At 39.4% G+C, this 15,081-nt stretch overlaps 1 long non-coding RNA gene across 1 annotated transcript in view; it reads right to left on the reverse strand.

Annotated features, from left to right (window-relative positions):
- Positions 1-4,863, reverse strand: part of LOC135310494 (uncharacterized) — a 575,505-nt gene extending 570,642 nt beyond the window's left edge. The window contains exons 1-2 of the long non-coding RNA XR_010370574.1: positions 4,828-4,863; positions 4,471-4,578 (exon numbers count right to left, since the gene is read on the reverse strand). This is a non-coding gene — a long non-coding RNA (uncharacterized LOC135310494). The remainder of the gene's footprint in view (positions 1-4,470; positions 4,579-4,827) is intronic.
- Positions 4,864-15,081: the final 10,218 nt, after the last annotated feature.

Here is a 15,081-nt window from a genome sequence, read left to right on the forward strand (position 1 = left end):
TTTCAGCACAATGGAAGTGCATAATCTGGGAAGTGTAATAGTATTTCAAACAACTTTAAAGGCATTTAAAAGCATGCCTGCATTCAGCATAAATTTAAAACATATTAGTATTTTCATAAACTTTACAGTACAGCTGACAGGAATTTTACAAAATTCGTTTTATAAACCGGATTCTGCAGTCTTCACTTGGTTAAAATCTTATTCAACTAGATCTTAAGCTTATGCATTCACAAAAAAAATCCACTTTTTAGAAGTAGTTACAAAGTTGACAGAATGTAAAAAATGAGATTTCTCACACAATAGTTTTCACTTAATAAAGCATATTTAATAGAATAGAAATATGAGAGAAATAGGACTGTTTCTGCAACTATTGACAACAAATGAGAATAGATGCATAATTCAATCCTCATATTGACCATAAAAGTAGTAATTCCTCCGCAATTTTCCATTTATTGCTAGCTTTTCTGTTACTGTTTTATACTGAATCTTATTAAAGAAGCTACTAGAAGAGATATACCAAAAATCAGACAGCATCTAATAGCACTAAGAATCCTAAAAACCCTCCCATTATGCATTTCTTTTGCCTAATCTTCTGTGCACATTTCTTTGTCTTAGTCTGTATTATTAAGCACATGTAATTCTTGTTTTGAGAATCAATTCACCCATGCCTACTGCTTATTTCCTATTGGAATTTTAAATCCATCTGTTTGCTACTAAACATTTTTTATCACAATCAAATATGTCCAAAAAATTATAGACCAGATGCACTCCTTGTCAATACTTTGTGACCCCATTGTCATTGTTCTGTTAACACTGTGACATAAAACCCCTTGTTAACTTTATCAGAGTTTCTGTTAGGATTACAGATGCAAAACTGCAAGGTGGAAAAGTCTAGAGAAAGGACGGATAACATAAAAGCTCTTTAAGAAACTTCTAGTACTAATGACCTTATAACATCTCTGCGGCAAAAAAAAAAATCCAAAACCACATAAACAGGCGTTCTCCAGTCCAAATACTTTTGAATCTGAGATATTTCTATGGCCTTTTTTTCTTTTTTTTTTTTTTTTCCAAGAATGCCCTGAATGTTTCCTTCTCCCCAGCTGGTTTCCCTAGAATCCCTGTAGCTACTAATGAAGGGAAAAAGTCTACTTTTCTTGAGTACAGGTATCAAAATCCAACCCTAAATTACAGAACATCAGCATAAATGCCACTCTTAAATTTCTATTTGCTGCCAAGAACATTTGCTGCTTACAAGGTCTTCAAAGTGATACTAAATCAGTTAAGTTTACTCTAAACATGTGAGATTCAGGTACCACCCTGTTTTCACACTAAACAAGCTTTGGACTGATGAGAAATATCAGTAACCTTTCCCAAAATGCTGAACTGGCCTATCTTCCAATTTAGCCAATTATATCTTAAGTTTCTCCAACTTGTTATAGTACTTGGAACCTGTATAATTAGCATTCATACACATAAAAGTTATTAATGCTGTAAAAGTTATTAAAATAAGACACATAAAACAAGCTGATCAAAACAGCTGTGTGTTATTTGATGCTTAACATAGCCACCATTTCAAAATAGTTCGTACTATCAAACATCATGTTTGTGTACTGTCAGTTTCTTCAGGAAAGATACACATAACAAAAAATCAGTAGCCTCTCATAATTTCTCCATCACAGTTTATCACCACAAAGTTTGGTAGTACATTGGTATACTATGTGATTAATACTAATATATACAATGCTATTTGACTTTTATCTACTGCAAAGTAATACAGGTATGCAGGATTTTATTAGTAAAAATTCCTACAATAAGCACACATTAGAGGAATTATCATTCATTCCCTGCATACTGCTTATATATTTCATCAGGCCATTATCTGATCTGAATAACAAGAAAAATTTCATAGTAAAACACATTACTGCTGACACATGCAACTTAGATGTTCTATCAACTTTATATCTTCACAGCAAGAGGTCTTTTTTAAGTCCTCCGTTGTTCTTCTGAATTAGATTGACCTGATTTGACATTTTCCTATATCAACAATTATGATCAAGATTGTGCACATATATATGATCAAATATAATATGTAACATACTTAACTGCCAGGATCTGACTCAGGTCATTTCCCACAGTAGCAAATAGTAATTACAGCAAAAGTGGAGTATAGTATCTATATGAAAAATGTCTTGATACAATTGCCGGGACATAGCCTAGATTTAAAGATAATCCAAAAGACAAATAATGAAGATCATGCTCCAAACTAAGAGTCACTAAGTATGCTGTGATTCAACCTAAACAATGTAGTTCCTATCAGATTAGTCAAATATATTTTAATTTTTCTTTTATTATAAAAATAGACATTTTGTTGGGCATTCAACAACGCATCTGCATATTTGGGACCATCTAGCAGAACAGAAAGCTTAACCTAATAAACTTCTCTGTATGCAGTCTTAAAACAGTTTATGTAAATAATCTGGATATATTATTTTAATGCTCTGTCCACAGGGATTACAACACAGGAATAAGCCATGTCAAATGTTACCTACTGGGGGGGAAAAAAAAAAAAAAAAAAAGCTTTGTTTTTAACTCAAAGATAAATTCATAGTACCAGAACAGTAACAGTAGGATTCCTTACTAAGCTAGCTAATGTGTTATTCTTTTATTTCAAGTTCACAAGTTAATTGGGCATTTTTTCCTGTCATAAACGTTACTGTCAGTTACCCAAAGACTACTGTGATGCAATATGAAAGTCACCCCGATTCAGTACCTCAGAACTTGTAGCCTATGCTTTGTAATTATTCCTAGCTTTAAGATCACGAATACCTGAAAGCAACTCTGAATGTCATCCTTCTGCTACTGCAGATTTAGCCATTCCTGCTTGTGTCACACCAATTTCCTACATAAATTTTGTGTAATTACGTTTACTGTTGTGACATAAACTAATTTCTTTAATTCAGAAGGAAAATAATTTAATTTGACCCTAATAAACTTTCACTCCTGGAGAAATTTATTAGTTGTGAATTATTTTGAATTACACCTGAAAATGCAACATTAATTTCACATTGAGATGTTTAATAAAATGCACTTGTAAATGCGTGTTTAACAGCTTCTAATGACACAAGTTAATTCTGATTAGGTGAACAGTAAAAATGTAATGCGTAAGAGATTTGAGTTGTATAGTTTATTTCCAGTACCCATTTATTATTATGAATTTGTACTGTAAAATAATCGAAATTTGTCAAGAATTTGTAAAGAGGTAAGTTTATTTTATTAACATTCAAATCCATAACGTCCCTACAATAGATACAATAACACATTGAAGAATTTAAATCCAAGTCCATTTGGCAAGAATAGAGAAAAAATGCTGAAATGCTATTGATTCTTTCCAGTACATTCAAAACACCTGACTCAACTCTATTTCTACTGACATAACACAAAGGTTTTATTTAGATATTAGCAAACATGAGCAAATATTGTCATTGACATACTTTTCATCCTTGTTTCTTCCTTCTACCTAGGAAACAGTTAACCCTCAACTACTAGTACTAGCTGTTTCCTCTCCACCTATCTCTACCAGAGATGCAGCAAATGTCGATGGGTTCACTGTCCCAAGAGAAATAATGCCTGTGAAAGTTCTCCTCTCCAGTTGCAGATGTATTTCGCGCTAAAGAGCACCTAACAGCAGACTCTTCATGTCATACCTTTATTTGATCTTTTACCTTCTGTCAACTCTACAGCTCAGCCAGCAAACCTCAATCCTACTGATCATGAAGCCCTCTTAAATTAATTTCTCTTTTTGTTTCTCCTAGATCTTTTGCACCTATTTTAAAAAGTGCCATCAGTACTTTTGATTATGTCCTGTAAAAGCACTTTGAAAGCAAAACTGTTGTCTGGAACTGTCATCCTCATTAGAAGAAATAATACACATACATTTTGTACATATAAAACTTCATGAAAAATCTGACAACTTCAGAGATGTGGACTAAAAATGCTTACAACTGAATGCAGACAAAGCCACTCTTAGTATCTATAATCTATGCACATTTTACATTAAACTGAATGCCCTGTCACCTGGCATTTCTTAGCAGGTCACACCATGCTGTAGACCCCTCCTGAGGGAGCGTCTCTTTGTTTAGATTTTTTCTGTAATCTACCACATACCTGTACTCTGACTAAGGTAGACGTTACACAATACTTGACACACTGTTTCTTTACACAGTTATTCACCTGCTATTTTATTATCTCGTAAAAGAGGAACAAACCACTTCATGCACTTTTTCCACTCAAAACAGTTCAAGTTACCACAGCCAAGTTCCTCTCTGACCAGAGCAGAGTGACTTAGAAGTAGAAATACACACACATACACACACGTATAAACAAAGGTGTGTGCGTGTGTGTATGCTCAGAACAGGTTTGGAGGAGCAGAAGAATATAGGGACTGAAACAAAGCACAGAGTATTTACTTACTAATGCAGTCCGCTCGGACCTCTTTGGAAACCTGAAGGAGTCTCCGCTTTCCCGTCCTGCCAGTCAGGCGCCGCGCTGTGCCCCTAGTCCACACAGGCCCGAAAGGAACTGCAAAGAGAGAGAAGCACATGCCACATCAGGCAGTTCTGTTTTGGTGGGATCCAGCGCCGCTAGCTCCTTGGGGGGATCCCTGCTTTCAGAGCACACTCCTGCAAAAGAGTCATCCTTCCAAAGATTTTTTTTTTTTAAACCAGTGATTTTTTTTATAAAGAAAAAAAAAAAGCCCGCCCGAGGCTCCTGCACCCTAAAATTTGCTGTGGGGTGGGGGAGCTGCCGGGGAGGGGAGAGGAAAGGTACCTGCAACTCTCTCCGATGAGGCCGGCAGAGAGAGCGTGAGGGAGGGAGGGAGGAAGAGGGAGAAAGAGGGAGGAGAGAGGGAGCGAGCGCGGAGCGGGGAGGAGGGGTGTGGGGTGTGCGTGTGTGCGCGCCTGCGGGCGGGGGGCGGCGGGGCGGCTCTGGCTGGGGGCGCGGCGGCTGCCGGCTCTCCCCGCCCGGCACCGCCGGATGCAACGGGCGGCCCGGGGGGGCCGGTGAGGGCCGGGCCGGTCCCCGCGGAGCCCCCCCCGCCCCCGCCGCCGCTCAGCCCGCTCACCTGCATTTCCTTAACGAGCCACTTGATGGCCGGCAGCAGCGGCGGCCCCCCGGCCACCGCCGCAACTTCGGCAGCCGCCGAGCCCCGCCGCCCCGGAGCTGGGGATGGGGAGGGAGGTGCCGGCCGCAGAGTACCGCTCCGGGCAGGGACGGCGCCGGCTGCCGCCCACCGAACTTTCCGCCCGGCGGCGGCTGACGGGGGGGTGGGGAGCGGGCGGGGGGGGGGGGGGGAGAGAGCGGGCGGGGAAGGAGCGGCGTGGGGATGCGCCGAGCCCCGCGTGTCCGCGCCGCAGCCGCGCAGCGAGGCCGGTGGCGGGGCGCGCTCCGCCGGCCGCCCCCCCCGCCCGGCGCGCCGCCTCCTCCCCCCGCGCTCCCCGGCGTGTGCGAGCGGAGCGAGCCAGCTCCTCGCTATTAATAATAATAAGCCCTATCCCCACCTTCCTCCTCTCCCTGGGAAAACAATTAATAATGCATTAAAATAATGCACCTTTAAAGCCACTGGCTAGCAATAATAAAATAATAATATTACCACCACTTAAGAGAGCGCTGACGTGGATGTGGTGGCGAGGCACGTTTTCCTATCATTCACACCCAAGTGTGAGCCCAAATTACGCTTCTGGTATTCATAAGTCCCTTTCCCCTACCGGAGCAACTATCATTACCACCATCAAAGAGAAAGTCTCTCTTCAAACCCGAGTGGAGGCACTGACTCCCCGGGTGGCTGCTGTGGCTGGGCTGCAAGCAGGGCACCCCCCCTTCCGTTCGCCCCAAACCAATCTCATCGCTTCTCCTCCTCTTTTGCTTATACCGGTGGGTTAAGCATTGCGTTTGGCCCTTTTACTGTTTTCCCTTCCGTTCCTCCCCTGACGATAGTTTGTGTGTTTTAAATAAAGATTTCATTCTGCCAACCCGCAGGAAGCTTTTAACAAGATGCAGCTGAGCGTGTCGATATCTTATATCTTTTTACTGCTGCTCCGGCGTGTACATCAACTCCAAACTCATTTCTTTTCTTCTCCGCCTGATACTGTAGCATCTCAGAGACGGCGGCGGCAGCAGCAGCAGAGCGCTGCTCCCGGGAGGCACTTTTACTTTGCCCCCAAAGTATCTCCCGTCAATGAGAGCCGCCAGAGCCCCTCCCCCCCGCCAGAGCCCCTCCACCCCTCGGCACGGCAAAATGCTGGGGTAATTGCTGTAAGATTTCAGCTTCCACCGATAACGCTACACAGTCTGAGAGCAGACGGGGTGAGGAGGGTGGGTATTTTCTTTTTCTTTAGAATACAGTTTTGTAAGTGCGCTATTTTTAATTAAGATTTTTCCAGAAATAGGTCCCACCGAGATTTAATTTTCGAAGGTATTTCTGACGCTAGTCAATACTGTCTTTCAAGAGGAACATTTGCAATCATTTCCTCCCCACAACGACGCGCGAATGCTCTTCACAGACCTTAAACCGTTCATGAAAGACTGAAAAAGGGATTCTGTTGTTGTTGTTTTTCTGTGTTGTGGGGTTTGGGTTTGATGGTGGGGGGTTTTTGTTGTTTTGTGTTTGTTTTCTTTTTTTTAATTTTCACTTCATCTGCATTAAAATAAAACTTTGTTCAGCATGCCGGCTACCTCCTACTGATTTCTGTTTATTAAGAGGTGCTATTTTTTCCTTTTTTCCTACCGGGGTGTTTTGAATCAAGGTGATTTCTTTCCAGGATAAGTGTTTCCCAACCCCTAGTCATGCAATTCTTGCCCGCCGGTCCCCCTGCTACTCCGCGACTCCTGAGACGTAACCACCACTCACGCTAAGGCTCAAGCACCAGGTTGAACCAAAGGAGAGGCACCGCTCGGGCCTAAGGCTCTCCGGAAGCTCAGGCAGCCGGAGGGGCCTCTGGCGAGGGCTGCGAGGTGACACATCCCCCCGGCGGCGGAGGGAGCTTGACCGGGGACGCCCCCGCGCCCCGCAGGGAGGCGGAGCGGGGCGCCCCCCGCACCCGGCCCGGCCCGGCCCGACGCCGAGTGCGGCAGGACGCGGCAGGGGCGCCTCGGTGCTGGCGGGGCTGCGCGGCCGCGGAGGTCCCGGCTCGCCCCGTGGCCCCCGCACGGTAGCGGGCCGGGGGAAGCGCTCAGCCTCCGCCCCGGGAAAGGGACAGGTAGGAGCGCGCAACCCTAAAAGTGACAGAAGGCGCATCGTCCACTTGCAGGTATTACTTCAGCTGCGAGGTTTACCCGGCACAAGTCAAAGCACTGCCCTTAGAAGCATACGGGCGATGGAGAACTCCCCATACGCACCTGGTACTGAGCGTCGCCGTTTTCTCTTTCAGGTTCACTACAACTCAATTTGACCTAGTTTGAAGCATGACGATTCAGAGTTCGGGGGAAAAAAAAAGGAAAAATTAAAAAAAAAAAACAAAACAAAGGGAAGAAAAAAAAAAAGAATGGAAAAATATTTCCATCACCTTTAAAAAAAGAAAAAAGGAGGCTAAAAATTGTGCTATTGTAGAGTGCACCTTCATTGAGACTGGGCAACAGAGCCAGTTAAATATTTCCTCCCAGTGATGTCTTCCCCTTTGGTAGACCATTTGTGAATATCGCTTTAAATTATGAATAAATATGGCATCACTAATGTTTGTAAAGCTGGTTTTATCTGTACAGTAAAACATTGCTAAATGCAGTGGAAAATTAAGTATTCTAACATCTTAACGCTCATTGTCAAAATAGAATTATACATCTTTCATTCCTATGTTCCTTTTGATCTTCAGGCTTTCCCTTTATCTTTTCAACTTAGGTTTTTCCAGCTTACTATGTCTTATTCCTACATTTCACTGCAAATTTCTTCACAGCAGTAAATTCTACAGTTTTGTAATATATTGATTTATATAAACTTTTATGAGTACCAAAGTTTTGTGCAGTGTAGTATGTTAAAAGATCACTTAGCCATAACTTACGTGAAGCCTGAATGAAGCACCCATTCTGCATCCCGAGCATTACACTATGCTTTTTACAGTTTGTGAAGGCTGGGGTCAATTTAACATAAAAAAGTTTTGCAAAGTTGGTGACGTGAAAGCAACTGGGAGAAAATCACAAAGAAGTAAACAAGAAATAAAAACAAAATGTTCCAAATATTAATTTAGAAATAAAAATATATCAGAACTAAGAAAATCTCCAAGTTGCAGTGTCTGCCAGATCTTACAACACCTATAACCTGAAATAACTAAGTCTAACATAGAGGCAGCACTGCACCTATATCCAACTAAGATACAGTAGGAAAGGTGATTTGCATATCTGCTTTTTTAGGAATTAGTTGTAGTACTAACTATGCTGTTTTATACACGACCAGCACTTCTGTTTGGGCATAATCTATTACTTTTTTGCAACACACCCATGAAAAGTATGGCTGAGGTTGGGCATTTTAAAATAATGACACTGAGCTTGTGCAAAAGAAAAGGCAAGCCTAGGAAAAATGCAAAGCCAACAGTTTTAAGATGCAAAATACCACCTTATTTTACTTCTACCTTTAGGTGTCTGTGGGCACACATGCTTCTTTTTTTCAGCCAACTTCAATACTCAGACTTCTTTTTGTGGACTATCATCAGCAAAGCAAAGCAAAGCAGCAGACATTTTGGTATGTAGCATATTTATAACCACAATGAACAACTGAATCAACCCATCCCAACATAAAAGTTATGAGAGAAGAGGAATAGAAGATAACATAATAACATGGGAAAGAACACAGCAAGAAAGCCTTTCTGAAACTCCTCGAGTGTTTTTTTGTAGGGCAGAGTCCAACATCTCCTGCAAGAAACTGAGAAGATGACTCGGCAATTTGTAACCACCTGGAAGGCAAAAAAGACCATTCCTGCAAACACCAGGTGCCCGCAAGCAGCTCTGAAACCCTGATATCCTCACATAATTAATCTGTGTGATGCAGCCTCATCAGCACAAGCTGCCCATAGCTGTACCTTCCTTATTCACACTGGTCAGAGCTGAACATTTTATTCTAAGGAAGAAGGAAAACATTCAAATGAAAAATTACACAGTACCAGTATTAATATATTTTCTGAAGGATCATGTCTTAAAGCAGACAGTGAAAAGGTGACAGGGAAAAGATGGTATGCATTTCTTCTCACTATGTGTAAAACAAATACACATTGTTCAAAGTCTGTGTCTGTACACTACACATACTCCAAAGATGAGAGAAATTAAGAAAGAATTGCATGCATATACATAAATTAATTTCCTTACAAAATGAGAGAAATTGATGTTTGAGAAAGTGTTTCCTACCTGCAGATCACAAGGTGCCTAGGAATTTACTTGCTGAAATAATCTTTCATTTTCAAGTTGCTGAAGTGGTGTTCCTTTGCCTACAAGGGACTAGGTATGCACCCAAGAGCCAAATGTCTCACGGTTTATAATGGGAATTTTTCCTGGGAAAGGACTGTAGCTCAGGGAGCATGGCAGAATGTATTACTGAGAAAAAATAGAATTTTATTATAGGACAGTCGTATTTATATATTAACTACATTCATTTTTTAGGATAACAACAACATCAAATCTCCAAGTGCATGTACTTTAAAATAGTTTGGTAATACCACCTGTATCTGGGTATTTTTTTGTTAAAAAAGTTTAAAAAGCTAAACAAATGTTTCAAACTAAGGTGTTATACAAGATGTTCTTAAGTGTCTTCTTTATTTTGATCAAGTGACTAAATGGGCCTTTGGATCTCCATTATTGAGAAAGTATTTTTTCCTGTATGACTGAATGCCATAATTTTTCTTCATTATTCCTGACCTTTTATGTGTTAACAGTCTCACACTGCACGAAAGAATTGCATCTATTTTTAGTAACATCAGGTAGAAATCCTGAACATTTAAACTGTAGAGCCTGGGTCAGAGTGTTTAGATCTGACAGGGTGAAGCTATTTCCCACTGTGGCCCTCTCCCTAAACCTCTATTTAGACACCTATATTTGAATTCATATAACTGCTGTCTCTTTTTATTTCATTAAAGCAACAAGCATTAGCTAAGGAGCAAAAGTCTTCACTGTGATTCTACTGAACATGCTTAGCTCTGGCTAGGTACCTGTTTAATTTTAGCCAAGAAGACAAAAAAAGGGAAAACCAGCTTCATATCTTTGGGTCAAGGTAGATTTCTAACTGTTAGAGGTCAACCTGAGAATGAATATGGTGGACTGTGTGTCCAACATCAATCTATGTTCGCATTATTATTCCTTTCACTGAAACAGCGGGTGTTAGATTTGAAAGCTTGTCTGACCTGATCACATGTCTGACCAGTACACCAATACCAACATTCATGTAGGCCTTGAAAAATTCCAGAGATTTCAGTGTGCACTGAAACATGCATTGAAGTCTTATCACATTGTAGTCCGTTATGGATTTAGATTCTGGTCTGCAGTACTGAAAAGAAAGCAAGATTTTGCCATTTAATTAGTAAGAACAGGATTGATCTCCAAATGAGTAACCTCATCTCTGCTTTTAAGCAGAGGACCTGGTAAGAGCTTCACAAGTGTTTCATTAATCCACCGATATTTTGGTTGAGTTTCTTACACACTTGGAGTACAGATTGGAGATAACTGAAGATTTGTGAAATGAAAGGAAAAAACAATGCTGTTCTCACCTTAAAGCCTCTTTTTTCACTAATTCCTACAAGACATGCCTTGAGCAGCATATGTATTATATCCTTAACTAAAAAGAAGTGAACTGTTAAAAATAAAGTAAAACTATGAAGATGAGAGAATAAGGTGATACTTCTGAGAAAAAAAGGATGACTGATGGCAGAACTCCTTAAGGCAGACACAAAATATCGTAGTTCTTTTTGTGGTCTTTTAATAATGACCTTCATCTCTATTATATTAATGGTTTGAAGACAGAAAAGTCTTCAGTTATGTCCCTGGCGGAATGTAGGTCAGATAAGCATGTTATTTTTAATTCGTGGACTAATGTAATACATGCTGAATCTTTTATACATCAAATCCTGTCTTCATGAACCATAAAGTCTCTTCCTCCTTCTTGGCTTACCCATCTGATTACTTTTACCTTTTCATTTTAGGGTTTAATGGGTATCTCTTTAATTCCTCAATGAATTAAAACCAAAAGCTTTATGCCATTGCAATCAATAGACCAAGCCTATGCATCTTAAAATGTTCTGTATATAGCTTGTTAAAATACTTTTTAAATACAAATTAAGTGAAAAATAAAATCTTCAGAGAAAATAATTATTTTAGAGAACCGAAGCAATGTTTGTCAGAAGGGTTTCATGGTGTCTGGAAAACAGGAATGCTTATTCTGTATAATTCAATTTTTGATGAAAAGCTAATTTATTCTCTTTTTTTCCTAAGGTCCAATTAGGTTTCAATAGCCTATTTAAATTAAGATTTATCCCCACTTTGGTGTTTTCTATTACCTCTCACAACTATAATTGGAGGCAGGACTGTTTATTATCCTCTTGCCTGTATTACACCTTTTATTGCAGAATATGTGGGTATCTGCAGATAGGACACTATTTGCAAATTGTAACGTACAAGCTGTACATAGTATTTAAATTCAGAGTTCTCAGTTTCCACTGAAACTCCAGACTCATAATATAACTCATAATATTCTCAGTAAGTTTTCAATTTAATTCTACAGAGTATCAGCTAAACTATTCATAGAAAAAGGTATATAATATGAAAAGGAATTGAAAAGTTATGATGTTCTTGGAGTCATCCCTTCAGATGTGGAGAAGTAAATGTGCTGATCAGGGGTTGGTCAGCCTGTACTTCCCTAACATAACTTAAAGACCAAAAGAGACTTACGGCATTTCCAAAACTTATGCACACAAACTGTACAAAATCTGATATGAATTATTGCATTGATCTGTAGAAAAATAACTACAAGTAGGAATCATCTCACATTTCTTCTAAATCTAGATCATCAGTAAAGTTACTAGCAAAAATTTGACCCTTACAATGTGTATTTTTGAACATGACCAAGAACTGTGAGATGCAGAAGACAGGAAATATCAGAGGAAGGAAGAAAGGAAAAGAAAGATGAAAAAAGAAAAAAGAAAGGTTAAGAAAGAAAAAAAGGGGGAAAGTAGTGCATGTACCCACAGGTTAATATAACAGCCATTTCTTGTTTATGGAAATCACCTTCCTACAAACCCCTTTCAATGATTCAGCAGTCTAGAAGTCTATGATTTGCAATACTAGATCTATCAGCAGTGAAGGGAAATTTGGGTCAAAGTGAAACTTTATTGTAGAGACGATAGATGAGAGGAATTGCACAGCCTGGGTCTGAACGATCAGTATTTTCAGCAATTTGCTATGACATTAGGTAAGTGATGCAGTTTCGCACAGCTATATAGTGTCAGTACTGGTGTTGGCAAGCATAATGACGGTGAAGCAACATTAAAGCCTATGGATGAACAAAATTAAATCTAAAGTGACACTGCTGTTGGGAAAATATTGCCTGAGAAAGCAATATTTTAAGATGTGATGCAGACTTTGCATACTCAATAGTCACTTCGAAGTTTTATAGGAAAAATACTATAATGATGTGCCAAAGAAAAAATATTTTAAAAACATTTTAAAGTTAAAATTCATTAAGTGTTCCAGAAGATGAAAATGCCTACTTTTCTGAACAAAGTTCTACACTAAAATTTCCTACCAACAATTCTTTCTATAAGTATAATTTCAGACAAACACTAACACTCATCCAAAAGGTAAAACTTACAATCAGGAAATAACTTACCCAACCATTGCAATATTTTTCTTGATTACTTAGGATAAAATATTTCTAAAACTATAGATTCATAAACGCTGACTGTGAGAATAGAAAAAGTTGAAATTTAAACTACTGTAAACAGAGAACTCTTCCTGCTTTTGATATGCAGCACTGGATACGCCACAAGGAAACTGGTGCATAGGCCATGTCAGCATCTTACAGATTTTATTGCTTTTACATATTATCAACACAACACATTAGTTATGACCCATATCATCCAAAACCACCCACAGAACATCAGATAGAGTCTATTTTCTGTCTGTGATATATCATAACAAAATAAATAAATATATTGTTATAAGATTGCTTACACATTTCAAGTGACATTGATAAACCAAGATATGATATTTTGTTTTTGTCTTTCAACTGCTGGATTTAGAATAATGTACTATCCAGAAATTCCAAAATACTTCATCAGATTCCAAATAAGTGACAAATAAATTTGATGCCTCTGTGACAAAAATTATGAGTATAAAAAGCAAACTGAAACTCAAAAGAGCAAGAAGGAAAATCAAGCATTTCTGCTTTCATTTCCACTGAAGTTCTACTTGCATTTACCACTAGAAAAATCTTCCCTTTACACACTCTCTTGGGCTGTTGCACTTATTTAGAATGTCTCCTACAAATGTTTGTACAATGCCCAACACAATGACTGTAAGGAGGCAGTGCAAGTGTACAAACAACCTTTAAGCTAGGAATTGTGATTAGAACCATAAATTGCAGAGATAGACAATGCTCTCTGTGTTCTACCAGATTACAACACCTAAATTTACCTTACTAAATTGCATGATGAAGAACCTAGTAAGTGTCTGTTCCAGTACTGCTCTACATGTAATAGAGGGTAAGAGACTCCACAGTGTTATACAGCAAAATTCACAAATGCAGTGAAACCACTAGACTGCAACTAAACCACCAGATTCTCAGCCATTCATTTTGTCTTAAACTTTAAGGTACAATAAAGACAAAGGTTGGTTTTTCTTTTAAGTCCCTAATTATGGCCTCCTCTACACTAGCTTCATTAGTGCTAGACCAGATGTACAGTAGTGTTATGAGCTCGGCATCAGACCCATGAGTATTTCCAGAAGAGGCTCCCCAATAACATAATCTGATCTTCAGCAGTCCAAGTCCTAAAAGAAGAAACGTTTTCTTTAAATTATATCATGAGAGTAAAGTACAATAAAATGGCTGCTTAAAAGAAACCAGAATCTCGAGACTACTTAATGACCAGCTTGTTCAATTATGAAGAATCAATAGGAAATAAAACCCTTCCAATTCCAGCTACCTAATGTTATTAAAATAAATTAAGTTTTCAAAAGCTTACAGCGTGGAAGAAGTTTAATCTAGTATTGTAGAGTCCTGGGAGCCGAGTCTTAAATACTCCTAATATAACACTGAAGATGTGGTGACCGAGGAGCTGTTTCTTTTGGTAGCTTATGTAATAATGAATACCTTCTCCCATTATGATCCGTTATTTAGATCGCCATTAAAAACTTCAGCTCAGACTCTTCTTATTGCCTCAGGTAAGTAATAGAACACTTGGCACAGCCCCAGAGAAGTTACCCCCATCCAGTATGGCCAGGACAAGACTCTTTGCCCTTCTCAGGCTGGCGCTGGGACTACGAGGCCCATGGCATCTGTGCACTCTAGCTCAGCTAAAGTGAAAAGAAAAATATAACCTCTGATATTGCCCACATGCAGTTGCAGAGTATGTAAACATAATAATTTATTACAGCAACTCAAAGTAAAGAAATGATGGTGATTACAAAACAGAAGTGCTTTGCACTTTGCAACAGTATATAGAAAACCAGTAGAATCACCTTTCAAAGAACGTGAATTTCCAGCTGGAGCTCACAGAAAGCTGTTAGTCCCCCAGAATAATGGTGAAGGGTAGCAAAAAAATTACCATGCCCATATCTTGCAGGTAGTTGTTTTGTAGATAATACAAATCTTACAAATCTGGGTACTTTCTGCATTTTCACAGAACTATGCCAGCCTAATTCAGGAATCAAGCACATGTTTTAGGGATTCAAGTGTTCTGTTCTTTCAGGATGTCCTGTATGTTGTTTGCTGATATCTCCCAGTTGTGAATTAACTAGTTAGCTTACTCCTAAATTCTTGTACAGTGAAGCGATGTGTGTAAGTATGTTCTCCTATAATGACTTCTCACTGGGGCTGTTAGCCACTGACTGAACAAT

The sequence above is a fragment of the Phalacrocorax carbo genome, chromosome Z (genome assembly GCF_963921805.1).
Source record: "Phalacrocorax carbo chromosome Z, bPhaCar2.1, whole genome shotgun sequence".
NCBI classification, from domain to species: domain Eukaryota; kingdom Metazoa; phylum Chordata; class Aves; order Suliformes; family Phalacrocoracidae; genus Phalacrocorax; species Phalacrocorax carbo.